The 25,139-nt window shown below is 41.7% G+C and overlaps 1 protein-coding gene across 2 annotated transcripts in view; it reads left to right on the top strand.

Annotated features, from left to right (window-relative positions):
- The first annotated feature begins 9,954 nt into the window (after positions 1-9,954).
- Positions 9,955-25,139, top strand: part of GALNT1 (polypeptide N-acetylgalactosaminyltransferase 1) — an 87,346-nt gene continuing 72,161 nt past the window's right edge. Inside the window, exon 1 of one of the 2 annotated variants that reach the window (XM_075084404.1) lies at positions 9,955-10,263. The gene's annotated coding sequence lies outside the window, so the exon portion shown is untranslated. The remainder of the gene's footprint in view (positions 10,264-25,139) is intronic. The other variant, XM_075084405.1, reaches the window with a different exon arrangement.

The raw sequence follows: 25,139 nt of genomic DNA, 5'->3' as shown, positions 1-25,139 counted from the left end.
GTTTGCAATACAAAAAGCCATTTTGAAAAAAGTAAATAAATACAGGTTTAGAAGAAAGCAAATAAACTAGCATAATTTATTCCCTGCATCCCGAAATAATTATATCTTTAGTTCTATTGTAGCCACAAAAGGTAAGACACCCAAGTGCGTAACAAAAGAAATAAGCATGGAAATCAATTGCAGACAACAGACATCAGTTACCAATTTGCCACTAGGTGATGTTTAACAATCTGAGGGTAATGAAAGGAATTTTCAGGGAGAATAATTGACTGTGTTCTGGGCTATGCATATGCTAAGGATGATGTCATATGCTGAAAGAATAATTATGCAGACCATAAATAGTCTTCCAGCTAGAGAGATTTAACACTTACTTTGCAAAGCAGGAGTGTATCTTCAAACAAATCACTTTCATCTTTCTCCATACCCTTCTCTTTATCCAAAGAAGAGTATTTCAAAACATAAAGCAAGTTTTACTGTTAAAACTCTGCTAAGCAGTGATATGCTGTAGTGAAAAGTGAGATGCACGTAACAGAAGAGGAGCATATTTTAATAAAGAAGCATAGGAATGGGAGGGGAGGTAAGACCTTGAATCCTTTCGGCACTATGTCACTGAGTTGCTTTGCAACCTCAGGCAAGACCCCTGTTTGCCTCCCCAAAGGCAGGGGTAGCCTTACTTGCTTTACAGGGTCATGTGAAGTCTAGTTAGGATTCGATGCTGTGTCTTCTAGCTTTGGTGTAAGTGTAGCCATTTGTGTAACATGAACGGGACCAAGACGGTAGCGTCAGCAAAAGCTGGGAGAATCTCAGGAAAGAAGTGTGGTGGATGTACAGCATGTTTACTTACCTAAGACTTGTGCTAACCAAAGTGCCAGTGTTCTCAATATTTAATATACTCAGATCTTGGGTACATTCACATAATTAGACAAAGAGCAAGACTTTGTTCAGATGCGAAGGTGCAACTTTAAAAGAATATTTTGGAAATCATGCTACTGTGCTTTTGCTTGATCTTGATGGAATGGATTACCCAAGAAGCTGCAGAAATGCCCCACAATTAGACTGCAACTGGAATGCAGTCTATAACCCCGAGAAGGCACTGTATTATCTCCCATGCCCACTGCCACCTGCTGTGTCTTGTGGTTGACTTCATCAGACTGATGGGTTCACACAAAGGTAGTAGGGCTTTGGAATGGTTCAAAAAGGAGACATCACATTCCTGTGCTGTCTTTGACTTTCTTCCATCGTCTCTTTTCCATAGCAGGCTTCAAGATCCCACTGGGACTTGTGGTATTCGGGCATTGTATTAAGCACTTTATCTAAGCTCTCTGGAAGTACCTACTTATCGAGCTCCCTGCTCACACACGTCTGCTGCTCACTTACACTGGAAAGCTTGTAGACTTTTCCCTTTTGCATTATGGAAAACTCTCTCAGAAATGTCACTCTGGAGAGTTAAACCGTGTTTCAGAAAAGTCTGGAGGAAAAGAAAGGTATGAAAATAGATTGATATAAAATTAAATATATTCATTTACTTTAATGCTGCTGTGCTGGTTCTGGATTATATGCTTCATCTTCTTCTCATCTCCTCCTAAGAGTATAGCTTCCTGCTTGCAGTCTCTTTGTTTGTTACATGTGATGAAATAATCTTTCTGTACTATCCACCTCTGCTAGGATTTCTGAACATATACCCAAAAAACAATGTGGCTTATTTTTAATTTAATAACATAATATTGGGATGGGGCTGGGGGAAAGGGAGGGGAGGTTTCTGTGGCTGTATTGTGTAATAGGGATGAAAACAGACTTTCTCCTGGATCCACAGGATTACTCTCCAGGTAGAAATATTTGCACCGCGTAAATGAAGAGTTAAAAACTGCAGTCAAGCCACAAGGTGGGAAGGAGAAGTAGTTCAGGCAGATCTTTATTTCGTCCATTCCAAGCACTGCTGCTTTGGCTGTGTCGGCTGCTGTAGCTCTAGGGCTGAAACAGCAGCTGCCAAGTACTACCTTGAGGTGCTGGATTTTTTTTCTCTAATCCCTCCATGCTGGGCTTGTGCTCAGTCACGGTGTACTCCGTTCCAGTGCAGGATTTAGGAATCAGGCAGTAAGCATTAGAGCAGTTCCAGGTGGAGTGATTTTTATTCACCTTGTCTAAAAGCAGTGCATCCCTAGAAGGGAGGCAGTGAAGGTACTAATATCAAAGATCACTGCTACACAGCAAGACAGAAGAAAAATTGTTAGAATGCCCTCATTACTCAAATGTATCCTGGGTAAAATATTTTATACTTCCATAGGCTTCAAGATTGTGGGGTAGAAGGCTTTAAGAATAAGATCAGAGCTGTAAGAATGTTAGACAATCTCATAATACTTGAAAATTTTTAACAAAGAAGTCTCATGGATTATTCCCTGGTTTTGCAGAAAAGCCTCTTTATACTTTGGATGAGTTATTTGCCCCTACACACATGTTGTCAACTGGTTCCAGAAACCAAAGCCCTGGGGAAAGTATATGAATATGTATATGAATTCCTATGGTCTGGGCCAGCTCGTAAGAGAGAAATCAAATTAAGACATAGAGGTGATACCTGCCTTTTGCTTTTGCCAGCAGCCCACATGTCCAAAAAGCTCACCTGCAGCAATTAAGTATTGCCAGTACTTTCCAATTGAACACACACTTAAGTGGAGACCTAGCTGAGGATGATCTACAGGATTATTGCCTCTGCAGACCTCTGTGGGTTATAGAAAATAAGTGAAATGTAAATCATCTTTGTATTGAGAATTAAAACTAAACCCAAGTTCGGCGGGAAGCTGAGGAGGTGCCACGTGTTTGTAGTGGCCCTTGTAGTCTTTTCCTCTGTACCTCCTTTGGGGGATGTCAGAGAGAGGATATGAAGCTAGACAGACCTTTGGTTTGATGCAAACCATTCCTGCAGGCGTAACTCATTTGCAATGTCATTTAGGTAAATGGTAAATGTAATTAAACCATTGAGTTGCAGTGGGTGTTACCATTTTATAACTTCAATTGGGCAATAAAACTGGAATCTAGATTATGGGTGGAGTCCTTTGACTGGAAAGAAAGTGTGGGAATGCTAATCAATGCACACTTTGTGGTAAAAACACCAGACTAATGGGAGAACCTACCAACTACTTAAGGGCTTATCCTAACTGAAAAGAGTGAAGACAGTACCTGAGAGACAGTAGTGTATTTTTATCACATCAGGCCACTTCCTTTACCTGCCAGTTATTTCTTCTGATGTTTGTAACTAAAAAGAAATGCTCCTGCTTTCTTCTGCTGCTTTTGTGCTTCACAAGGCACGTATATAACAAATAGTGCTTTTCTAATACAATTGTTTATTAAGTTGCCTCCGCTAGAAACCTGCTGAAGGCAAATGGACTATTCAGTTGTCACTGAAGGCATAATTTGATGATGCAGTGTATCTCTACGCTGATGAATTCAGCCTTTTTACTGTGGTGAATCTATGATGTGCAGAGCAGACCTGCCTGTGGGAAGCCTGCATCCTTTCCTTTGCTCTTCTGCATATGATAAACAGAGCCTAATTATTGAAGAAGCCGTCGGGGTACGAAGTTGAAGCCCTTGGGTGCTGCTTTTACAGTCTTTCTTCAGAAGGTACCTCTTCCTTCAGTCAGTTGGCTTCCAAGTGGCCTCTGGCATCCCTTTCAAAACAGCCTTGTTTCGCATTTGGCAAAAAATAGTATTGCTGACCCACTGTGTTAACAGTGAGGGTAAACAGTGAGGGATAGATGGAAGCGTTTGGGTGAGAAATCTGTAACATTTAGTATCTCCTCTCGCTTTAATCACTTATTGTTTTTAAGGCAGTGACAAAAACATCCTGCTGAAATAGGAACACTGGGATCCCATCTGCAGGGAGAACGAATGGTGTTAGACGGGCCTTACTATCGCGTAGACCTGACAATATATCAGGCAAACATATTCGTTGCTAGTTTTACTGTTGTTTTTAAGACTGCTTGAGAAAAGTTGCTTTAACCAGGCTTATGAACTTTCAAATGGCTACATAAAATTATATCTTGTCTTTGTTTATCCATAACATAAAGCTACTCTGGTGAAAATAAAATAGAGTCTTCATCTTTTAGAGGTTTACTATACATTTATGTTGCCCTCAGGCCGCTTCTATTTTTCTTGAGAGAAAGCTCATTCATATTTCTTCCAGAATAGGACCAGTCACTTTCACTTTGTAAAGGCTGGGGCTGTTTGTGATAAATCCTCAGCCCTTTCGGCCACATGTATATTTGAATGAAGTGTAATAGTTATTTTTCTTTTGTGGTTTAAACATCCGCATTTTGTAGTTGTGGATATTCTCACTGGCTTAAATGTTTTGTAATATACTGAAACATGTCGTTGCTGTGCCAGAAATATCCTAGAAACACAGTGCTCTTCTTTCTTCCTGTAACAGAACTTAGAAATAAGTATCAAAACAAATGATGAGATATGGAATAACAAGAGGCTATGTAAGAATGATGAATATGCTCCAGGTTTAATGTAGATGGAAATGGAAGCACTTTCATACCTGCCAAAACCTTTTAGCAACGTTTTGAAAACTGGTGTTTACATTCTTTAAATGTTTATATCTAGAAGCAATCTCCTTCTTTGGCAAACTTGGTTTAAATCATCTTGGACCTCTGACAACCAAACTGACGCATATACCAATATGCTCTGATGTTATCCTAAAGCTCATTTTCAATGGGAGTGTTAACAGAAGTAAACATTACTGTCTGGGATTTGAGAAACTAGCTCCCGATGAGAAACTAACGCTCTGAAAATGTTGGCCTCTGGCGGTTTGGTCCAGTAGGCCCAACAGGAAAAGTTACAATATCAGTCAAGATGGATTTTAGGAATATTATTATTTAGGAAAAAAACGAAAGTGCAAGAGTCTACAACAGCATTCTCTTTTACCAAACACTTTCCTTAATGATTCACAGTCTCCTGCAACTGCTGACCCTTCTGTTGTACAATATACAGCGTAGATGGCAGCGGCACAGCGTGGCTGCTGTTCTGCTTGCACGTGGCACCAAATGGTTCAGTAATTATTAGGTTGTCAAACTCGCGTGGTATCTGTAGGGCTAGGCTTACCCAGTCCAGTTTTGCTGTTCCAGTTGCACTGTTTTTCTGTCCTTAGCTTTCTCCTGAGATACAGGACAGTGTCCTAGTTTCAGTCTGACAAGGGAAGGAATGGGGTGAAGGAGATGTGTTCTCCCTCGTAGTCCTCCCCAGCAAAGGAGCAGAGCAGACAGGAGCTGTGCACTCATGGGCTCAGGGAGCATCCATGGGAAGTGGGAGTGCTGGGACCCTTCTACCCTGGGAGAGGAGAAGGTGCTCTACCCTCCCCTCCGGGGTACCAGCACAGATCCCAGCTGTTCCCTCCTCCCACCCTTACAAGTGAGGCGAGATCAGATCAGCCTGGGGGGGCGGTCGGGTTCATGAAAGAAAGATGTTCTTGTGGAACGCTCTCTCTCTTCCTCAGCATTTGCCCAAAAGGGTATTTTTACTGTTATCGAGAAGAATTCACCCAGTACAGTTGCAGCTCTCTTGGGGCAAATCAGTGGTATAGGTGAGGAGTACAGAGATTACCCATTCCTCTTTGCTTGGGTTGAGCAAACGAGCTTTACCCATCTTTATTCATTGCTTGTCACCAGAACAAACGGAGGACATAAAGCACTTTGTTCTGGCCCAGGCTGGAGGGAAAAAAGAAGTTGCATTTAATAGACAGAAGTCTTGGATTCTGGAGTACAAGCCGTGCATGACTACCTCTCAGATGACACTCTAATTCAGGAGAAGTGGTGAAAGGACATCTGTTGGCAAATTGCCTTTTTGGGTTATTGAGAGCAGCAAGTTGAAAAACAGAAGAGATGAGGATACGTGGCATCCCAGCTGACCATAAGAAATCAAATTGCACTCTTTAAAAGAAAACTGATTACCAGACATATTAAGTTTTAATCTTATTTGCAGTTAGTAGCCCCAAAGAGAATGCTTTGTTGGAGACCTTCCAAGAACAGCTATTGCAGACAGCTTGTAAAACAAAGACAATGTGATGGAAATAATGCAAATACAGTTCAACACTGGTTATAATAAAGTTATTTTATGATGCCCTTTCTAACAACCTCAACAATAATTGCCAATTTCTTCATTGGCAATCAGCTCTAGTGAGAAAAACACTTCGCCAAAGTTGACATGAAGACAGTATTTACGTATTTCTTTCTTTTTTTTGCAAGGCAGGTTGTATCTGGCATGTAAATATACTTCTTATTTCTAAGGTTTTCTTTTAAAAACACAATTTGAACACCGAATGAGTGCCCCCAATGAGTACCTCCATTAAGGTACTGCTTGTTTGCATGCAGTTCAAATGGGATGCTGCTTCAGATTCCGATGCAGCAAACTGCCAAGCCTGACACAGTGACCTGCTTCAGCTGGGGAACGTTTTTAATCCCGGTTCTGTGAGGATTCTTTGGCAAGGCTGCTCCTGGCTATTGTCCTCACGCTGTTCTCATGCTGCCGACATGACCAACAGCTATGCGCACCCTGTCTGTGGGATCAGGCCCCTGGTGCCTCTGTTCACCTTGCAGGTAGCTGGAACTTCAGTTCCTCCTGCCCGAGCCTGGCAGCTTTGGCATTTGTCTCGCTCAATTCACGTCTCTGCAGCTGTAGGTGGGCTGCACATGTAGGATGGAGACCTACGCAGGCAACTGTGCCCATTAGTGCCTGCTACATTACAAATGGTGCCAGAGGTTCCCCTCTGCAGTGTGCTGGCTGTCTGCCCCAGACCTGCTATGGGTGGGCTTCTGGGCATATCAGAGGAGTGGCACAGCTGGGACAAACACGTAACCAAAGTGAGAAAAAGCCATTATTTCCCATCACCATCACCTCACCCCTGGCGTTCTGCCATGTCTGTGTTCTAATTTGAGTCTCATGAAATCAGAAGGATAGCATCGACTATAATCACAAACCATCACGAAGATTTTTAAAAATCTATTTATTTGTTCTCATGAGCTGGAGGTATACATATTTTAAAAGATCCCTCTGATAACAATTTTACTAAGTTGACTTAGTAGTGCTCCACAATCCATAAACCTGAATCTCAATATCCTTCGCTTAGTACAAGTGCCATAAACTATGTCTTTAAATTACAGACTACATTTCTGAATGTACACTTACTCCAAAATTACACCTTTTTATCTACATGGTTTAGTGAATTCATTTCAATTCTTAAAGTGTCTTTGGCTGTATCTAGACGTCTCATGCTGACTACTTCTTTTCATGAAATTGATAACATTTTTGCTAAGTGAGTTTCCTGGACTCGGCTGCAGTGCAATACAACAGATAATCGAGGTGTCATAAAGACATGCCACCACAGGGATTTGGGATAACATCCTACGGCATCATCAGTCATAATGGAACAAGTGTTCAGCTGCTTGCATTTGGTAAACTGCTTGCATACAATAGATCATTCTTGCGAAAACTTTTTAGCGTAAATTGAAAACACACATTTTTGGCATGGGAAAGCCTGATACTTCTTAATATCATCTGCCTGTGCATAAACACACACACGCTCAATCCCTAGCCTATAAACGCTAAATGAAGGCAGCTCTATAGTTCTTGCAGTGGTGTGCATTACCTCTCGCAGGGAAGCTGCCTGTTGTAGTATGCAGTCCCTGATGAATGTGTCAGCTGAGCAATACAGCAGAGCTCAAACATTTAAGTTGTTCAGGCACACAAGGAATCACATTCAGCTTATTGAAGGTGAATATATGTGTGAGTCCTGCGCTCAGTGAAGAATGCCCCCTTGTCCTACTGTTTATGCATTGGCTACCTTGGTGTTTTTACACCTATGTTTACTCTGTCACCTGACTACAATTTTAAGCATTTTTCAAAACGTTTTTATTCAAACTATTTCAGTCAACATTAGTCAAAGCCACTTTCAGTCTAATCCTCAGCTTACACTGGCTAGATGTCTCCTCTCCTCAGGAATCCATCGTCCACTTTCAACTCTCGCCTGTGAGGGGAGAACAGGCAGACGGGGTCCAAGTGCAGCCACTGTGCTGCTGCCTGCGCTCTCCTGCTTAAAGAGGGCGCCTTGAAATACCTTCTGTAATGCTTGCAAAAGTAGGCGAGTATACGGCCGTCAAAATATGCATACAGCAAAATACACGGAGAGACAGGATTCTGTATGCTCTCTACCTAGCAAACTGAGTACTCATCATCAGCGGATCTGTGGTGGCACAGAAGGATTCTGAACTCACTGGTTTTGCCTGAAGAAAAAGTATCCCGGATGGGTGGCTGGGAAACCCAACTGCCTTTAAAGAAGGCCTAAGTTACTTTTGAGGGAGGCAAGAGCAAGTAGCACCTGTGTATGTGGCAAAGAAAGTAAAAAATCAATCTTACAGTTAGACAAAATAAAAATACCACAGGGTCGGGGCAGCTGCAAGTGTATGGTGAGTAAAGGACCAGAAGCAGCCAGTGCCTGAACAGAAAGAGCTTTACAGAGAGAAATAAATGGAAGCACCAGCAAAATCCCCCACAAAATTGTGTGGCATCAGTCTGAAAATGTTTGGCACTCACCTAGCTTTCTCTGCACAATTTTTTTTTCTTTAAATGTGTTTAAATTCTCTTTAGAATATAGGGTTTCTGCCAAGGAGCTTGCAAAATACATTTGTAGTGAGCACAGCATGGTTTTTGGGTTCTGTAAACAAATACCTCTTTAAAGTTATACATAATTTCAGAGACTTAAGATTCACTCTTCAATATAATTCAGTGTTCTCTTCACTGAAATTTTGCTAGACTTTTCAAAGAGGGCATACAAACTTTGATCTATGAACTTTAAAAAGCTGAATTTAAGAGGTAGCAAGAGAGAAAATGCTTCCTGGGATTCAAGTGTCAAAATCCACCTTGGTTTGGAAGTAATTTTCTAGCTGTATTAAATAATCTCAGTACACAGGCATTGTCATGTGCCTAACACATGCCCAACGCTTGGTTGCTGCCACGGGCCCCATCCCCACGGCCGCTGCCTTGCTCAGGGGCACTACGAGGAGGCTTGTTACGGCCTAACGACCCAAGGCAGCCACTGCTCGCCGACCGTGGGCCCTGCAACCGCCGCTGGCGGTGCGCAAGCTACGCAGAGCCGTCGGTGGCCCGGCGAGGCGCCCGGAGCTGCCCTCCCTGGCGGCCCCCAGCCCAGAGGCGCAAGAAGAGCTCGGCAGGTCACGCAGCTCGCGGGTCCTCGCAGACCGGACCTACTTTTGAGGCGCGCGTACGCGGGGGGTGCAGCAGGTGCCAGCGCGGCGGCGATGACACAGGGAAACGCCACACCTGCCAGCTCGCTGCGGCCCCCGCAGCGCCCGCCACGCACAGCCGCCGCCCCCGCCCCCACGTGGGGCCGCCCCTCGGGCGACGGGGGCCCAGCCGCCACACGGGTGACTAGACCCGGCCAAAACGAGCAGCGCACCCCCCCACCCTAACCCGGGACGGGCAGGATTGGGGGCGGCGGGAAAAAGCACAGCAACCCCCCACACATCCGGGTTAGCGGCGGGGGTGGGGTGGGGCGGGGCGCGCGGGCTCCGCCCAGGGGGCGCGGAGGACGTGTCCGCGCGCCGGGGCGGTCGCCGCCCCTTCCCCTCCGCCCGCCCCCCGCCGCCGCCCCCCGCCCCCGCGCCGGTGATGGAGCCGCGTCGCTGAGGAGGGCTCGGGCGGGAGAGCGGGCGTCGGTGCGCGCCGCCGGCAGCGGTGGTGCGCGGAGGACGGGGCATGCGGAGCGGGCGCCGGCGGGGGGCTGCAGCTGTGGGCTCCGAGGCGCTGAGGGAAGCGGCGGCGGGTCCTCCGTGGGGCTCCGTGTGACCGCGCTGCTGCGCCCGGAGCGCGGCTCCCGATAGCCGCAGGAAGAGGGGGGCCGCGGCGAGGCGGCGGCGCAGCGCTCCTTCCCCGGCCGCGGAGCGAGGCGGCGAGCGGAGGCGCCTGTTCCCCGCGGCTGCAGCGGCCGCCGGCGGCAGCCCGGCTGCGCAACGGCAACGGCGGCCGCGCCTCAACTTGGTGGGAGGCAGCGGCCGCCGCGACGAGCGGGCAGTGCGGGGCTCGTCCCCCTCCCCGACGCCGTCCTCGCCGCCGCCCGGAGGATTTACCCTGCGGGACTCTTCTCCCCGGGCGCCCGGTGACAGGCGCGGCAGCGGCGGGGCCGGCGGCGCCCCTCGCCCCCTCCTCGGGGGCCGCCTGCCCTCCGCCGGCCGCCCCGCAGCGACAGAACGGGCCGAGGTGAGTGAGGGCTCCGGGCGCCCCGGGTTCCGCTTCCCCCCCGCCCCCGCCCCGCGCTGGCGCTCGGGGAAAGGGAAGCGCCGGGTTGAGGCAGCGCCGGGCTTCTCCCCCCGTCTCCGGCCGCCGGCGGGGCAGCCGCCGCCTCGGCCCACCGCCGCTTCCTCTCCGCCGGGCCGGGCGGCCGGAGCGGCCCCGCCGCGGTGCCCGCTCGGGGGGCAGCTGCCGGGGGGAGGGGCGCGGGGGAGGGCACGCAAGAGCTGCTGCCGCCTTCCCGCGGCTTCCCGGGCTGGTCCGTGCCGGGGAACGGGGGGGCTGGGGGCGTCCTGTTGCTCCTTGCAGGGGCCGGGGAGCTGCTGGGTGCCGGCACCGGGGGGTGTGTGTGTGTGCGCGGGGGGAGGACCGGGGCAGCATCCCCGGCACTACCTCGGCACCGCTGTCACACCGGGTTCGATCAGTTAATGGCTATTACATAACACCCGACTAATATTTTAGGCTTTCTGTTATCTGCTGAAATCCGGATCAGCCTTATTTTATTTCCTTTTAATTCATAAAGCTGAAGAGGCTGCTGGTGGTGGGGAAACTAAGGTTCTCGTTCCAAGTAGTTGCCTAAAGCAACTTAGTTTTCATGTGACTTTACCCCTGTTAGCAGAGGGTTGCTACCTCCTTCCACTCCAAGAAAGCAGAAGTGTGTCGTGTGTTGTCCGCCCCCGCCCCCCCCGTTCATTATTAAGTACGGCCAAGTTTCTTTAGGTCCTGCTTGTTTTTAGCAGCCTCTAGAACCTGCCACTTTGTAAACTTACAGGGTGAGATAGTGAAATAGAAGCCGATTTTTGTGCAGCAGCTGCTGAGAGAAATAACTTCTGTGGCGGTAAACAGGAGTGAACCAGCCTCTTCTGTTTATAAAAATGATGTTGGCACTACGTGAACTGTAAATGAACATAGCCAACAGCTGTGAAAACCAAAGCTATGTAACTACCATGTATTTTTATACACTGTTACTCTCAACTTCGCTCCTTTGCAAAGGCAGTGAAGATCATGCTACTCTGAATGCTTGGAACACGACAGAACTCGTTTTTCTTGTAAATACAAAGGATTGCTTATATTGGAGAAAGCATTTAATTTCCTAGTGCCAGCTTCACTGTTTTCTGTGACTTGGAATTTTGTCCGTGTCCTCCTGTGATATTGGCCTTTTTTAAGTGATATTGCTAGCAGTTTGAATTTGCTGCGTTTTATCAGGCTTACTGTGTCTGTAAAACATGAATGCACGGCACAGACAAGTGTTCCTCCAATGACTGTCCATACGGAGATTGTGGCAGCATGGTCATCTTCAGAAAAATTATACAAATGGTACCTGGCAAGGACACCACATACAAGCCACCCTTGAGATGATAGCCACCTTGAGGTGATAACGGTAACGCTTGGACTATTATCACATGCTGCCCAGCTCCTTGGAATTGTAAGCTGTGTGAATGAGGATACCTTATTCCTCATATACCCTATTCCTGTAGGAATAGGGCAATTCAAAGACACTGGTGAAAGTCATGGAAATATTTTAAAAATACGATGTGATGGTCACTGCATATCCTAGTGGTGAGGCAGTACTGTTTCACTTTTGTATAAAAATTCCAGGGCCCCCTCCCCCCCCCAAATGGTCTCAAACTGGATTTGTTCAAACGAGTTCAGGAATCAGCTATACAGAGAGAAAATGGAGGTAATTTAGAAGAAATTTCTGTGCCAAATTGCTGCTTTAGTGAAACAGTACCCTGCTGTCCTTTGTTACATACATGTTGGTAAAATATATATTAGTTGTAAACTTGTTAAATATTTTTCTTTCTTCTGTCACAGAAAGAACGTCATGTTTGTCTCTGGGATGAGAACAAAAAGTAGCTCCAGGGACACTCATCTAAAAATAGGGTACTTCCAAATACTTAAATAATTTGAATGCAATTTACTTTATGTTTAGTTCAAGAGACAAGAGATTCTTGACAGATTTTTGCATTTTATATTTTTAGTGATTTTTGTGCACAGAATAAGTCTTAAACTGTCCACCTGGCACAAAAATTTGATTCACAGGACCAAAATGGTATGGTCTTTGGTTTTGTAGTCCTTCTCAGTCTGTTTCTTTAAGTGTTGTCTTGAGGTGCAGGAGCCATCTCTAGATGCAAGCTGGCCTGTATTGGGAACCTTCAGTGCTTACAAGGAAAAGGACTGGCCTACAAATTGAAATAGACCTTTTTTTAATAAGATGCATTGAAACCCCTTTTAGCATTTGGAGTGGTGCTTTTGAGAATGGTGCTGTTTCATACTTAAAAACAATCACTTCACCAAGAGTTTTGGAGTTCTTTTATTTGTCTTAAATTATTAACCAAAATCTGGAAGTCTGTAGTATTGTCCTTTAGGCCAAGTTACAGCGTGTATTTTGCGTTCTAGTGTTGCTCTTCAGGATCTTGATTTGTAAAGTTTGTTTGGAAGGTGGTGGTTTTCATGTGTGTTTATTTGGCCCCCTCACAGGGCCAATGTAGTGATTTTAGCCGTGAAATTGTGACAGTGGAGCTTATTTGGAGTTCATCCAGATGAATTGCTTGTGGCAGATACAAGAAGTGTTACAGGAGGCAAATGTTGAATACTTGTTATGATATGGGTCTTACACCAATACCTAACAGAAGCAGACTTGGATCCTTAAATGTGATGTTTCCCAGTCCAGTTTTCTGTCCTCCTTTGACTGTTGGCAGACTCTTTATTGTAAAGATGCGGTAGAAATTACTTTGAATACTCAGTTACGCATTGTATCAAAAAAAGCATACCACTGAACTGTATACTTACTGCTTTCACTGAGCAGCATCTTAATTTTTGAGGTGTAAATTATTTTTCTTCTGTTCATGTTGTTTAGTCTACTTCTGTGTGTTTTTTTCACGTCTTGCTTTGTGATTCTTTGTATTAACTGTATTAAGTTCTAATTTTCTTTATACAAGTTTCTTCTGACACCTAAGCTAATACAACAGCAGCCTTTTTCAGGTAATGATTAACAATGAAGCACTGGTTTTATATGAAGATACCACAGTTTTGCTAGTGCTTGCCACTGCTGCTTTTGAATCCCAGTACTTTTAATTTTCAACAGGTATGTTGTCATAGTGAACAGAGATCTTCCTTGACTTCCGCAGGAATGCTTGTAACCCTCTTGTTTATACTAGCTCTACTTAATATAGAAGGTTGATGACCATACTAATAATTCTGTCTTTAACTTTCAGTGACACTTCTGCATTTATTAACATGGAATTTTATCTGCCACAGTGTTACCCGTACCTCATGGTTAATTAGTCCCCAGTTGGTTCCATTTTTGGTCTTCTGTACTTGACTAACCTACATAACTGTTAACTTTTCTACTTTCTTTTCCAGATCGCTAATTAGTGCCTTTGAGTGTTGTTTGCCTTATGGATCCTTGAAGCATCCTGCTGTTAACCTTTTGCCGTGTTGAAGTTTGACTGTATATTCACAGTCCAAGCTTCCTGTTTCTTAGCTAGGAATAAAACAAAGAATTTAAAGCAAAATATAACTGAAATCTGCAAAATATATCTGCAGTGTTGTAATCCTGGCTTTTACTCAACTTTTAGCACCAAATCTATTCTTGACAATAGTATTCTAAATTTAACATCTCCAAATAAAATGTTTTAACTGTCATAAAAGCATTTTGACACCATCTTCCACTAATTCTGGCAAAGCATTTTTCCCTTTTACAGTCTTTCTAGTGAGCTTAGTCCATTATGTGAAGTCAGCCCGTCATAAAAATCAATGGAATTGATATACTTTTAGCTAATGTATTAAAGAGCTGGCTAACTGCTCTATTATTCACTTTTTGATTGCTTAAATATGATTTTATACTATGAAATACAAAGGTTCTTGTGGGGCATTTACTTTCAGCTAAATTAGACACCTGTGACTTTGAGCACAGCATAAATATCTTGCGCATGTACTGTTGTAGTAACTCCCAACTTATTGAGGCATTCTTACCACCAGGTTCATGTAAAGGTCTGGTTATAATCCACTAAAGAGAATTAACTTGAGTTCTAAAGTGCTGGACTGTGCAGGTGGCTTATAGTTTCTTGTAGGAAATATGACTTTAATTTTTTGTGCCTTTCTTTACTCAGTTCCGTTGGCCCTTCAGTCAAGGTAGAAAGGTGTGTTTAGCTGATGTTCTCAGTTGACACTGAAAGCAAATGTGCTTGGAGACCTGGTCAGTTAAGAAAAGGTATCCTTGGCGAGGTGGTCTCCCTAGATTGTCTCTTGATATCGCCACCCTTGCTTCTGTGATCCAAGGCTTTATTTTCAATCATTTAAAACAAACAAACAAAACCCTACCAAACAAGAACCACCTTTTTTTCTTCCTCTTCTGCCTTTATGTGGTAGGTAACTCTGGTACAGAACCTGATTGTGAAGTGGCTTCAAAACTTTTTTTTTAACCAAGGTATTTGGTTTTGATAGTGGAATGGTCAACTTAATTTCTGTCGAATTAAAAATTTATCCGCAGTAGTCAGAGCTTTGCAGTGGTGCCTTTTCACTGGAATCGGTGTTCAGTCACCACTGACTCTCATTGATAGCTTCAGCTCATGTATTTTTCCTTTATTATCAGATAATTTCCAGCATTTGAGAGAAAGATACAGGTAGGGATATCGAGCACTATTTGTGTTGTAGAGTGCTATTCTGCGTAATGTGACAGTCCTGAAGACGTTTGTGTTTGTCCTCCTCTGAGAAGTTACTACTAGTGAAGAATAGTATAACGCAGCAACAGTCTGCTGCTGTGGAAGTTCAGACTGGGACGAGCTGATGTACAGCTGCTGTAAAATTCATTCCTAGTTAAGGAGAGAAGTGTTTTCATACTTTTTTTTTTCTTGTGCCATGCTGGTATCAACTGTCAGAAACTTCAGTCTGTTAGAAAATTTACCCAAAAGCTAAGCCAGTTCAGTGTTCTGATGTCTAGCTGAAAGAGCTTTAGCATCCTTTGGAGGCAGGACGAATGAACTGCTCTTTTGTTCTATAGCGCTCCTCTTGCTTTTCCAAACTGTCCTGTAAATTGCATGCCAGTGTAATATTGTAAATGTTTTGAAAAGTCTGCTTTATTTTCACTAGTGCTAATATTGGTTAAGCTGTGCAAGTGGTAGAATCTCTAGGATTTTTTGTGGGATTTCTTACTGTAGATAAACTCTTAGCATTTTTTGTACAAATAGTATTCCTTTCTAATGGGGTGTGGTACTGTTTTCATGTTGAGTTCCAATATTTGTTCATGTAAGAGTTCCTGATGTGTAAGTGAAGTCATATGACAAAATTTGTCATCCCACTTATGTGGAACAATTGAATTGGGATGATATTCAACATTCAAGTTGCCTGTGAAAACTTGTTACAGGCAAGCAAGAGGGTATGTCATGTTCTTTAACTTTTTTACAGTGCATCAGAATAGACTCCAGAGCTTCAGCTGGTGCTTCCCGTCAGCCACAGGAATTGTAATATCACAGTGCATAAATATCTTACATTAAGTAGTTCTGCAGGAGACAGGAATACTAGCCTCATTTTACAGGCATGACGGGACAAAGGCCAACAGAGCCTGAAGAACTTGAATCCTAATCTGTTTACTTTTCTATAGCCACAGGTCATTGTTATCTTATCTTTTTCCATGCTGTTTTAGCCTGCACTCTGTATGCTAACAACACTTCGATGCAAATTGTGAATGATAACCAGAATTACATGGAAAATTAAAAGGGAAGCGATAATGCCAGAATTCTTCCAGGGAGAGGGAAACATATTTTGGTTTTTTTGGAGGGTTCTGTGAGGAACAAAACAGGAGATGGGAGTATTGGTAACGGGTTAGAATCCGTTGTCAGTGTGTAGAAAGAAATTTGGAAGCGCTCATTACATATCCGAATGAAGAAGCTGACTGAAAAGCAGAATGACAAATCAATCAAATGACCATGGACCTCTACAGAAGTCCAAGAGGTATCTAGCACTCGTCTTGATCAGATGTCTCTACAACAGTGTTTTAAAATGAGTTTAACTGGAGTGGCCAGGATGAGCAAGGACTAAGACCAAGCATAAAGCTTTGTCTCACTACAGCCAAAAGTGAGTGACAAGCAGGTGTAATTCCATGTGGTCAGTGCTTAACATTGCTAGGTGCTGCTTTTTTTTTTTAAAAAAAGCCAACCAAACTAACAAACAACAAAAAAATACGAACCCACACAAAACCCACAGGTACTATAGGCTTCTGAATCTTCAGATGGTCCAAGTGAAAATTAGTTGTAGGTGAAAAAATAGGGTTGGTCAGAGTTGTGCTTTCACTCTGTGTGACATTCATCAGTTTAGTTACCGTTATGAATAATTCAGCATTAAGAACAGCCTGGGCTCTTATGTGCGTATCCTGTTCATAATGTTTCTGCATGAAACACATTGAAGAGAGAACATTCACTGATGGGGCACTTTAAAAGTATCTTTAAGGACTTATTTAAGTTAAAATTAAACTAATGAATTTATTTAATTTTTGGTTCATTGTGTACACAGGGTAATTGGGATTGATATACTTTTCAAACACAGAAGCTGAATCCTAATTCTAGATGGAAAATTCAGCTTTGACTATTGTCTCCAGACAGTATTTCTGTAAGAAATTACTTAAATTTCTGCTGATTGGAATTCTGCTTTGAATGTCCAGTTTGTGAGTTAGTGACTGTTGTAAAGAAGTTAAGGATGCATTTCCGTAGAAGTTTTTTGGTTTTTAAGACCACTTTGTGGTTTTAAACTCTATTGTCTATAGTATCATGCGAATGAAATGAATGTCTGCTATCTCTGAAAAATGGTTGAAGACAGCATACCAGAGCAGTCCTATTCCAAAGAGATACTTAGAATAGCAAAAAAACCCCTCACCCCTGCAAACGATATGTGACTTTGTTCAACCCTTTTCCAATATAGTCTGCAGTTTTTTCTTCAGGGATCACTGATCAGAAGTTTAAGAAATACAGGTACTTAAATTAGTAATAGTTTAGTAACCCTATTCTGCTCTGAGTTTTTAAATTCTGGAGATAGTGTGGATGTGTACACATCATACTAGAAATATTAAGCTTCCTAAAGTGCAGCAGAGGTACTGCAGTTTAAATTATTTTTTCTTGAAATATGTATTTGAAATAAATGTGGCTGACCCCTTAAGGCCCTCTGCCTGCAAAGAGAGGTTTAAAAATTCAAGTCCTTTTTCAGGCTGACATTTCTAAATATTTGATTTTGTGGTTTATTTTCCTGAACTGGAAGTCTCCGAAACAGCATGAAAAGTAGAAAGTCATTCAGTAACTTTAGGAAGTAGGAAAGCACAGTACCACCTTCAGGAGGCTTAATGCAGATCAAAAATTATACACTCTTTGTACCTTCTCACAAACCTTGAAAAGCCTTTAGGTTCTTATCGTGGCTTACTCCTTGCTCCATTGCTGTTTGTGCTACAAATAGGGTAGGAAAGTCCAGTAAGTTAAACTTGCATTTGCTAGAGACTTAGCTTTAATCTAAGTATCTGGCCTCTTTAAAGAACAGACTGATAACGCTTTGGAAATGGGGTCTAAGATTGCTGTGGGAAAACAACTCCAAGTTGCTCAGTGGTCCCTTCAACTTCTACTGTGGCTTATTTGGGCAGTGAAGTGAATAGGGAGAATAATGTGACAGGAAGGATTCACGGGAATTCTTCTTCGTAAAAGCTCAAGTTCCTTGCTAAAGCAGAACAGAATGGGACAGCTGCTTATATGTTAGATGGCATACTCATCAAAAATGGGGGGTGGGTTCAGCTTCAAATAGGTTTTAACATGTGGCATCACAGGTTTTAGGAACATTGCACTAAAATATTTTCAAAGTGTACAGGTCAACATCAGCCTTAAGGACTGCTTCAGCTGTGCAGACTTCTAGAAGTAAACGGTCTATAATCTGGCCTTCAGAATAACTCTAATGTGCTAAGAGCTCAAAAAGTGTTGGTATTATAGCTTTAGAAAAAAATAGTGTTCATTATAGGTTTTACACGCTCTAAAATCTGTATTTGATGTTCGGCACTGAATAGGCTAATTGAATTGCTGGGAGCTGCATTAATATTTTATCAAGTCTGAAATAAATGGTATGTTTGTAGTTGAAATACTACTTTGTTGTACAAAATGTTAAAGAATGAGGCAAAACTTGGTACCATGAGTGTCCAGTAACACAGACTCCTGCAGGAAATATCAAACAATCCATCAACTCTTGTAAAAGTGTAGTTGGAAGAAAGATATGTAAATGCAGTAGAGCAGAATCAGAGTTACTCTGACAAAAGCATCTGAAGAGATATATATTCAAAAGGCATATGGTACAGCTGTTAACAGTTGAAGGATATTTTATTTTGGTATTGCAAATTCAAGTACTATTTCATAATATTCGCATTTTTCTGCTATGGTGTCATGTCATCAAATGAAAAAGGGTGTTTAAAAACCACGAACAATTCTAGGAGTCTAGTGAGTAACCAGAAGTGGTTAAAACATTTCAAAGCAATGCTCACCTTGTGTATGCAAACTGAGCACAAAACTTTTTTCTCTATCAAAATATGCTTGTCAGGCTATATATCTAATTTTGCACTGCAGCTCTATATAAAAAAAACTTCATATCTACAGTAGTTAATTTTAAAAAATACAGGGTGACCAATGCCCAAAAGAAAATAAGCAATCTTGTATGCTGTATTTGTTACATCTTTTAAAAAAATAAACCCTATAAAAACCAGAAACCCAAGCCCCTTGTTTCTGGAAGTTATTTTCTTTCTTTCCTTCTTCATGTTTCTTTCTTCTAGTTCTTTCTGGATTTTGCAGAGTTGTCAAATCTCATCTTTTATTTTGTCTTACTGTGTCCAGGAAAACTAATCACTCTTCTGCAACCAGTTAATGCTTGAAATCTGCTGTGCGCAGGAAACCAATTGTCTCAATCTCAGCTGTGATCTGATTCACAGAAATACAATAATATGTAATTTTCTTGCTTTGGATTATATCGGAGCTTTCTTATGTGGTTTTAGACTATCATGACTATCCCTTTTTTCCTCCAAAATTCTGTTTTTCCAAACACAGTAAGAACTTCTTAGAGCTGAAACAATGGTTTCTCTATATTTCATGTGTTATGTATATTTGAAAGACATCTAAGGACTCTTTATAACCACGTTTTCCTCTTTGGTGAAAACTTTATAAAACATCTTGACTTATGCCAGGAAAACAATGCCTTTTTTATAGCATACCTCATGTTATTTGCAGTGGAGTTGAATAGCGCTGAGTTGTGGTCCCTAGTTTGCACTAATCCACTAGTTCAGATCGCTAGCGTTTTTAAACAAAGAAGCCACAATGGGATGGTTTTTAAAATGAACAGGCTTTCTTTGTTGTCACTTCTATGCAGAAGATCCCAGACTTAAATAGCATGCAAGTCAGGCATTTATTTCCAAATCAAATGTTTGATCTTGGGATCCTCATAGCTAAATTTTCAATTCCAAGGCTGTAAAAATATTTGATACCAACTTTCTTATAATCAAACCATCTTTTGTTGTGGACGCTAATGAAATTGTGATTCACTACTGCTTCTGTCTGCAGGGATGATCTGTGCAGTCTATTTATATGGAACAGAAACGAACAATTTCTTGTTTTTCTAAGAGACTGTTTGATTCTGTATCTGTCACTTGTAAAATGCTGGCTAATTGTAAGTTTAAAACAGCTCTTACCAATTACTGATATAGCATACCAGCTTAATAGTTTTCTGTAATCTGTGATTTCTCCATCTCTTCCATTTGTTTGGGTATGTAATCAATAGTTGGGTGTATCATTAATATTTATTCAGAAAGATGTGATAACGATTTAGGAATGGGAGTGGAGAAATATATCTGAAAGAACTCAAAATAATAGAAATTTCTAATAATTTGGGGTTTTGGATATCTAGTTTGATATGTCCTAGACACATGGCTGTCTGAAAGTGAAGTTCAACCTTTTCCAGAAAAACGCTTAAAAAAAAAAATCATGAACCTCAAGTATGTTAATTTCACTCTACTGGTGCTTGGAGAGTATTCAGAAGAGGTCTTGTATTTTCCTTTGCGTGAGAGTTCTTGACATAATTTCATTTACTAGAGATATTTTAATGTATTTTGAATAACTTAATGAGTTCCTTTGTTTTAACAATGCATTAAACGGATAAAAGGTAAACTAGGATATGCGAGGAGAGAGGGACAATACTTCTTTAAGAGAAAAGTGGTGACTGGCATCTTTGAAGTAAATTAAAATCTATTTATGGCTGGGCATATTGAAGAGGGAATGAACACAGCGGCCCAAGTGTCACACTGTTTAAAGATTTCGAGGTCTGAGTCTTGCAGTTTGGAGGAAAGGGGATTAGTTTGGCTCTTTGGTGGCAACTGGAACTGCTACTGCTTTGGCATCATGAAACTCATCACAGGCTGAGCACTCACTTTCAGACACAAGAAGGAGAAAGTTTAGCCGGTCTTATGCAAATAGTTGTTGAAGAATTATCTTCCTTTTCTAAAAGGGATTTGTTTCAGATGGAGGAAAGAAAAAGTATTTATTTATAAAAGCTTTAATGCTTACAGAGTAACGTTGTTGAAAGACCTCCAATCTTATGAAATCAACTGTATATAGACAAGGGAAATTTTAAGAGACTTCTATCTTAGAACTGTGTATATGTCTGAAAATCTTTGCATCTACTGTAAACAAAGGTTTATGGAAGAAATACTGTGTTCTGTTTAGCTTCAGAAAGAATGCTTAGAGTTATAAATAAACAGGCTTTTTTACACAGCTCTTTCAGAAGAGAGGAAGGTTAAAGACAAACCTTTAATACACAAAGTTTGAAGGACATTTGGAAAAACCTGAAGGCACTTGCTTTGGCTGCATCTGTATGGATCAAATGTCCAGTCTGCAGTTGGTGGAATGGGCATTTCCCTGGCTGTACCGGCACTGGCTGGGGTTCTGTTCTCTGCCTGCAGTTTGTCTGTTTCTCACTGTATGTCAAAGATGGTAACATCGTGCCCTGTGGTAGTCCTTGTTGTAAAAGCTAATAGTGTTTTTAGGTGAATGCTTGCCTCAGCCAGGGAATAAAAACTGCTTTGGCAGGAGAGGAAGAGTTGCCTTTTGAGACAGTTTGCTCTTCTGCTCTGTTCATCTTCAGCCCTCCATTGCTCTTCCCCCGCACCTTCTCCCCCCGAGTGTGTGGGCTGCTTTTAGCCATACTCGATGGGCAAAAGTCCCCAAAATATTAAATTGGCACAAGGTTGGGGAAAGTTGATGCTGAGGAAGAAAAAAGACAACTCAACAGTTCAGCAGTTGCCTGTTCTTTTCTGGCCTGCCACTTTACCAGTGAGCCATGTCTTTGACCAGATGGCATACCTAAACCTTGGAACAAACCCTAGCATGTGATACCTCTTGCTGATTTGGTAATCAAGAGACATAGGGGAGATACAATAGTATCATGTGGGGAATGGATGTTTTGGAGGTGGAGGAATAAAGGAGAGTTTGTAAGGGGTGTCAGCAGCAGCCAGGTGCTGAGGTTATTGCTGCTCACTGAGATCTATGGGAGATCAGGCCACAAGTTCTGCTTTGCACAAGGCAGGATAACTTGTTTTAGTAGGGGCTGCTTGCAGGTAGACTGTAACTTATTTCTAAGCATTAACATTCCATCTGATGTTTTTCAGTGTGCTGCTGCTCATACTGCAGCTTTTAAACTATAAAAAAAGTAGCCAGCTGCTGCTACAGGGTAGTTTTTCAGAACATAGTGGTAAAAGTTAAACCACTTTGCTTCCACTAATGAGTAGTTGGTTGTGTTTCTTCACCCCGGCACAAAGTTTCCACAGTTTGCTTAGGAATTTCTCAATCTGATTTTACTGAATGTATTTTTTAAAAATGGGAATAGTTTGAAATCCACTCAAAAAAGATCAGTAGCTTATAAAGTGGCTATTTTGTAAGTATACTGTGTCCTGTTCCTCTCTTGAAAAACCAAAAAGGAGAGCAGATTTCAGGGAAGATAAGATTAATGTATTGTTCGTACATGTGAAGTACATAAGCTGATGTAATTAGAGAGAGTGATAGCCTAGTTTGTTTACCTTCTGAATACCATGAGGAGAAGGAATGAAAAGTTCAATTCACTGTCTTTGTGCTAATATTTTCTACACCAAAATTACACTGGATACCTTACTGCGTTGGGAAAATGAAGACTTATTTGTTAACTGTGGCAGCTCCTTGCACAGAAGGGTGGCGTGAGAAAATGAATAAAAAAACCTGTCTGCTCAGACTTTCTTCAAAATCAGTTGTTGGATATTTAGTTATGACCTAGTTCTTGGTGGACGTGTTCTACACTGTAGTGTCACAGAAATCATTAGGAAAAACTTTTTATACTACAAATAATAGTATAACTGTTTATAATAATATTCTCTTACTTCCCTGAATAAATGCTACTAAATTCTGATTTTAAAGGCTTGACTGTTAATAAGAAGTTAAATATTAATGTGAGTGTGGACATATTTTTAACACTGTTGTCACCTATACCTTCACTCCAGTTTTTACCTGAATTATCTGCTTTTTTCTACCTGTAATATATAACGTAACTTTCTTGGCATAAAAAAAGATAATCCTCAGAAGAGTTTGGTCCTTGAAGCCTTGAAATGAATAAGTCCTAAGAAAAAAGATAGGTTGTCTTAAGGTGTATTGTAATCATGCGTTGATCTGCCTAACGGGGATTGCTCTCTTTTTAGCATATTAACAAAAATTTGCAGATTACAAGTAATATACATTTTATTGCACTCAAACTTCCCTTCATTCTGGTAATTTTCATGGGTCATTGACATTCTTTTCAAAGCATTATTAGTAAATCACTAGGTAACAATATTGAAATACTGTGCTGTTGGCTCTTCAGCTTGTAATTATTCCAGTAAGTATGTAAGCTGTAAATGATCAGAGGCTAGACCTCAGCTTAAAAAAAAAAAAGTAAAACCTGATAATCAGTGCTTTTTTTGAAGGCTGTTTCAGAAGTAGTAGATTGCCTCAAAGAGCAATTGTTTGAGACCAAGGAAAATCGGGACTGGGTGGCATAAACGATGCTACCAAGCATCTTGTAAAGATTAAGATTAGCTGGGGATGGGCCACAATTAGAGGCTTTGATAGCATCTAAACAGCTTTGAAATAAGAACTCTGGTACAAGATCCTGTTGATGAGACTAAAGCTGTGATCTCCACCCTTCCCTGGACAACTGCACTGAGCAATGTGAAGGAAAAAATGATGTTCTCATTTTCAACCTTTTAATTTATTGCAGCTACAAACAGCATTGGAGGGTCTCCTAGTCAGTGCTTTGCCTAAAGCCATGCACTGGGTGCTCCAAGTGTAGGCAGACAGGAACTGGGCTACAGAAAACCTGCAGGAGGAGGGAAGAGAAGAGGTGGCAAGAGAGAATAAAATGTAAATGTCTTGCTCTAGAAGGTAACAAAAATATTTAAATGACTAAATAGTACCTCACTATTTCTGTTGTCAAAGAGTGCCAGTTATGGTTGTGTAGCAAGGTAATTAGTAAAAGAGTTTGCAAATCCAGAACTATAAAGAGAATGTAGAAGTCTCAACTGGAGAGACTCTACCTATTGGCAGGTGAAAGTTTTGACTAGCGTGATTAGCCTCTAGGCAATTTCAGGTAGGAAAAAATCAGTTTGACCACCTTCCTTCCCACCCTTCTTGACTCTGACGAGTAAAATTTACTCTTGACATAGGCCTTAGAGTCCTTTTTGTGCTTGTTTGTGCTTTCTTGAAATGGAAACATAAAAATGGAAAAAAAATGCTTTAAATGCTAAAGTCATTGATGTAATTCAGGCAAAAGAGGGTAAGTTATGATTAGCAGGAAAATATCAGTGAGATCTCTGCAAGAAATGAGGGGGTTTTATGCCCCAGTGAAATGTAAAATAAGCATACTGTCTGCTTTCATTTGTAGCATAGGGCACACAGTTACAGCCCTGGGGTATGTTGGAATAATTGTTGAGGAGGGAGGCAAGACTATTGATGGATTTGCATAAGATGTGATGTCTCCTGAGCAAAATAATTACATGGTAGTCCAAACCAGACAGACAAGAAGTTAAATTTACATGCTGTCTAAACTCTTGTAGTTTTCTTTTACATACATGTGCTGAAGATAGCACACAAACTTTTTTTGCCATGTTTGTGATGAGTAAGCAGGATATGGCTGTTATGGTATGGAAAATAAAATTGAATTTGTCATTCCGTATATAATTTTTCCATGAATAAGGAAGGTTGATTAGGCTTTTGCTGAAAGGATCATATTTAAGTCATCGTCTTTTGATTTAGAGTTTATTTAGAACTTAGTTTTTGGAAGTGTGGAATGCTTTTTGGTGCAAATCTAAGAGCAATGCTGACAAATCAGTGGTTTGAGCATACTTGGTCTGTAGAACACTTCAGCTTGCAAAGCAAATAACTTTTCACCACATTTGCTCTTCTTTTGAAGCTGATGAAGCACTTGAGCTGCTACTTTTAGGTTGGTTCTTATTAATTTTATATCGAAGTAATTTGAAGCTAAATGCTCATGTATCATACCATGAAAATCCAGCTTAGGTATTTTGACAAACGGATGGTGTTCTGTTTTGGTGGGAGCCTCACAGGGAGGTAGTTGCAAGCCCCAAGTTTTCAGTTGCAGGGGAAGGTCTTAGAAATGCTTTTTCAGCTGGCACTGCTTTGCTAGTTCAGTTACTAATGATGAGTTGGGGATTTGAGTCTTTAAAAAACATAGTATGTTTCTTAACATATACGAAAAAGTTCATTGATACTTTCCATGTGAGCCAATGTTAAGAAGTGGTGTGCTAAGGTTGTGACTTGGTC

This window comes from Phalacrocorax aristotelis, chromosome 2, assembly GCF_949628215.1.
Source record: "Phalacrocorax aristotelis chromosome 2, bGulAri2.1, whole genome shotgun sequence".
Lineage (NCBI taxonomy): Eukaryota > Metazoa > Chordata > Aves > Suliformes > Phalacrocoracidae > Phalacrocorax > Phalacrocorax aristotelis.
This window is presented reverse-complemented; position numbering and strand designations above follow the sequence as displayed.